Source organism: Charadrius vociferus, unplaced genomic scaffold (genome assembly GCF_000708025.1).
Source record: "Charadrius vociferus isolate BGI_N301 unplaced genomic scaffold, ASM70802v2 scaffold70, whole genome shotgun sequence".
NCBI lineage: Eukaryota > Metazoa > Chordata > Aves > Charadriiformes > Charadriidae > Charadrius > Charadrius vociferus.
The window spans coordinates 732,893-737,280 of NW_009646851.1; positions in this window are offsets into that span (position 1 = coordinate 732,893).

Below are 4,388 nucleotides of genomic sequence, written 5' to 3' on the forward strand. Positions count from 1 at the left end.
TTTATTGGCATTGCGCAAAGACCAAAAGTTAGAATAAAGCTGGCTGTAGGTATCAAGGTGCTGGATTTGTATCTGTAGCAAAGACTTTAGCTGCACAGAAAAGAGAGCAAATATAATCCCATGCCCTACAAGGTTCTGAAACAGAGATAGCAGCACTTTTTGTGAGAGAGATATATATAGAGAGAGGTATATATCTGTACAGTACTAGGGTTTATGTTTTGACTGTGATTGTGAATCAATCCTGTAGCACTGTAGGATGGTAATTCCAGTAGTGGCACTCCTGGTAACAGACACAAGCTTTTTATTCAGTCTGCAAGTCCTCAGCACTGAGGTTTGTGATGCTTGCTTCATCTGAACTTGTCTTGACCTGACTGGAGCTTTGTTTATACTTGATTTAGCTGTAACAACAATTTGTTTAAAGGCTATGACTAATTTATTTTACTTTTCTTCACACAGTGTAGGCATGTTTTTACATAGATAGTATAAACCAACATATTCTGCATAGCATAAGAGATTTATGAGCCTGGTATAAAGGTACACTGTGGAGGAACACCGGCACCGTATGGTAGCTGAGGCCTTTAGGAGTGGGGGCAGTGGACACAACACACAGGCATGGGGCACAAGCTGGCACTGGGGACCTCTTGGCTGTCACATCTCACCAGTGGTTGGTTGTTCAAGTTAGTCTGCCCTGGAGCTGGGCAGAATACAGTTAGGAGAAATAGAACAAATAAGCTACATAAAAAACACCATATATAATAAATTGGAAGTAACATGGACTTGTAGACCAATGAATCATAGAATGGTTTAGGTTGGAAAGGACCTTGAAGATCACCGAGTTCCAACCCCCCTGCCATAGGCAGGGACACCTCCCACTAGACCAGGTTGCCCAAGGCCACGTCCAGCCTGGCCTTCAACACCCTCAGGGATGGGACCTCAACAACTTCTCTGGGCAACCTATTCCAGCACCTTACAACCCCCAAAGTGAACAAGGTGTTCCTAATGTTTAATCTAAACCTGAGCAAGTTGGAAAAAACGTGTTAGTAAAGATAATTATGCCATACAGATCATAGACTGAGGAAGAGGAGACCATCAATACCAACAGCACACACCTCCTGACAAAGGACATAGGAGGGTGATGACCAGTTGTACACTCCATCACCACCACCAAAGGGACAATATCAACATTAGGCCTCCAAGAGACAATGAAAGGGCACACATAACATGAAAGAAACGCATAGACGCCAGGAAGTAGTTATGTGTATTGTGTATATTCATTTTAATAATATTATCTTGAACCTCATTTTCTGTAACAGTTTTCTTTATTTTAATTTATTTTTCCATTAAAAATAGATCTTCATGAATAATATCTTCTTGATTAAAATTGTTAAGATTTCATTTATACTAGCAATAGATTTGCAGCTTTACCTATTAGGTGTGTTTTCTGTTTGCCCTTAACAATCCCACAGTACCACTTCTAAAGTAGGCTAGAAAAATTGATACCTGATTTGAAGTGACATTGCATACTGAGCTGTCAAAATCTGAGCAGGTTAACTTGGTTGTTCTTGAGCAACTAATGAAATATTAGGGTATATCTTAAGCATACTGAATTGTGATTGGCCACCAGGGGCAGAGATCTGATCTTCGCAATGCAGGAGTTTGTTCTTGGTTCAGTCTTGAGTTGAAACCTGAGTGTGTATTAGCAGATTTGATTTTCATGGTGAATGAATCTTGAGAGCTATAAAATACTAAGCAGGTTTTTTTGAGTGACAAGAAAACCATGACAGCTTTGTAAAATCACAGTCTGCTATTTTAGTTAAGATATTTACCATATGGGATAATAGGTTTCCAAATTTGGGAATTTAGACTCTAAAGCCAGAAAAGTCAATTCTGGAAAAGACTGTACCACAAAGATCTGTGAATATCTGCAACGGAAATTGGGTGCCTTCCAAGTGATGGCATCATAAATTTAGTATGTTGGGTTGTGGCGGAGACAGGAATTCCTTGACACTGGGGACATAAATCTGATGCAGAGATAGACAGTTTGGGCAACCTGAATGCACTGCCACAGTTGTTAAGATATAACATCTTATTAGGAATTCAAAGCAGAATGACAGTCTTGTACCCACGCAACACGGCTACATAAGGGTACATGGACATGATAATAAGCTGGATGAGGGCTCATGTTGCTCAGAGCAGAGTCCTTGCTCAGGAAGGATCAGGAGTAGACAGAGGCAATAACTTGACATTGATCAGACCAGTCCAGTACAGACACAAAGGGTTTTAAAAAGCTCAGGAACCACCTTGAATTGGTGAAATAATTTTTACAAATGTTATTCAAAGAATAACATGCACTTTTTTGTACTAAAGCTGTTTTCTTGAGTTTGTTTTTGTTTGTTGGTTTTGTTGGGAGAGTTTTATAATTTTCTTTAGAGTAGATGTTCAGTCACAGTATTTCCTCTGTGGTTAGTTGCTCAATATAAGCTTGTACATAAATTTTCCAGTACTTTGGGAATTTACAAGAAAAGTGAATTTCTCAGTGACACTCTCGTTCAATAAGAATGTAGTATTTATTTTTCACTTTCGTTTATGATTAAAAATGTATTATTACTATATTCCTTCAACTGCTTATCCATTTAATTCCTTTAAATGCATGATTCAATTCCTCCTATTTTAAACTAGTTTCCATTTCACCCTTTTTTGCATATAGTAATGTGCACTTTATTCAGTATTATTAAAACTGTTGAAATATTAAACACTGAACTCATTCTCCTTTTCACACTGTAATCTGTTAGTGACTCTACTAGCGAAAGTGAGTAATAAGTGAATTTACTCTTTTTTTCCTGTATTAAGTAAGACCTTGTGGAAACTTCAAATTCATGTCCATCAAGCTAAATAGCAGCATCTGAAGTGTGTGACTATGAACAACCTGGAGTCATATGACTAAGAAGATCAGATTTATCCAAATTTCACAGGATATCCATGAAAGTTACATATATTCTCAATTTTAAAGACATTTAAGAAGGATTCTTGTAACAAAACCCAAGGCTAAGCAACAGTATGTGCACAACTCTTGATGGATTTTTGGTTGTGAGGAGAGCGTGAGGGCCAGATTTATTAAGGTTTTTAAGTACCTAAGAAGCAATTAGGTAATAAGATTAGGTAATGAGGTGCCTTGGTAACAAAGATCGGACTGACAGAAAAGATTTTCACAAATCACTGCTACATTAGGAATCAAAGTCTGCACCACTTGTGTTCCCTATTTTTCAGCTATTAAACAACTCTGACGAGCCTAAATCTCTCACCTCTTTCATCAGTGAAGCACCTTATGGGGCTAAATAACTACTCACAAGTAGTTAAATATCAACTTGGCCAAGGAGAGGGAGTAAGGATATATTCTAAAGATAAGACACTTCTCTGAGAGCTGGCAGAGGCATTGTTACGTCTCTACTGGAATGAATGTCTAGTTAGTTTAAGTAACTCTTATACGTAGGTAACCATTAATTTGTATGGAATAAACTGCGAAAGGCCCTACCAGAGTACTTTGTAGTTAAGGTAGTTGGAACCAATATTAGAAAAGGTCAACATACAGTTAGGATATGCGTGCCGATGCTTTTCAGTTATACATTTTAGTTAACTTTTTATTTTAGCAAACAAGATGATTTTCTATCAGTGTGATGAAATCAGAGAGACAATTAATTCCCTACAGTATCTGTATCAGAACGTATATAGTAAAGCTTAGCCGACACCTATTGTACTGATGTTACTCAAGGCACTTTGTAGTTGTTAATATAAAAGCACCATGCTCGTAGTTTTTTACCTGTTTTTGAGCATGGAGAACCAACATTGAAACACAGTTCAAAATAGAGGTTGGTGCACGTTTAGATCATTTGGCTTCTAATTAGCAGAATTTGTTCCATCGTTATGATTGTCGGGGGCTTTATTTTTGCCATCTTGCAAATTGGCTGAAATGCTTTTCTGCGTTAAAGTGCATTTAAACATTCAAGCCAGCTGTAGAAGAGCGAGATGAGATTTGTATCCTGAACGCTCCACAGTGAACTGAATGAAAGCTCAGCAGACATTCACCTGGGTAGCGCAAGAGGAGCCAGGCTACTGAGTTCAGAAAATGATATCATCCCATTTCCAGTATCTTAATCCATTTACTCCTTTAGCTTCCATTACCATTCCTGTCATACAGAGAGTGGAGATCAAGCCTACTTTCAATTTTCTTTGATCTCATTGAAATACTCTCAGTAACATTCAGTATAATTTAATAATGTCTTCCTTAATTACATTGCTTTAAACGTATCCAAAATTTCATACTTGCAAAGTAACAACAATGTCAAACTTTGGACAATGTCAGGCTAAATGGCATGGATTCTAAGCCTGAG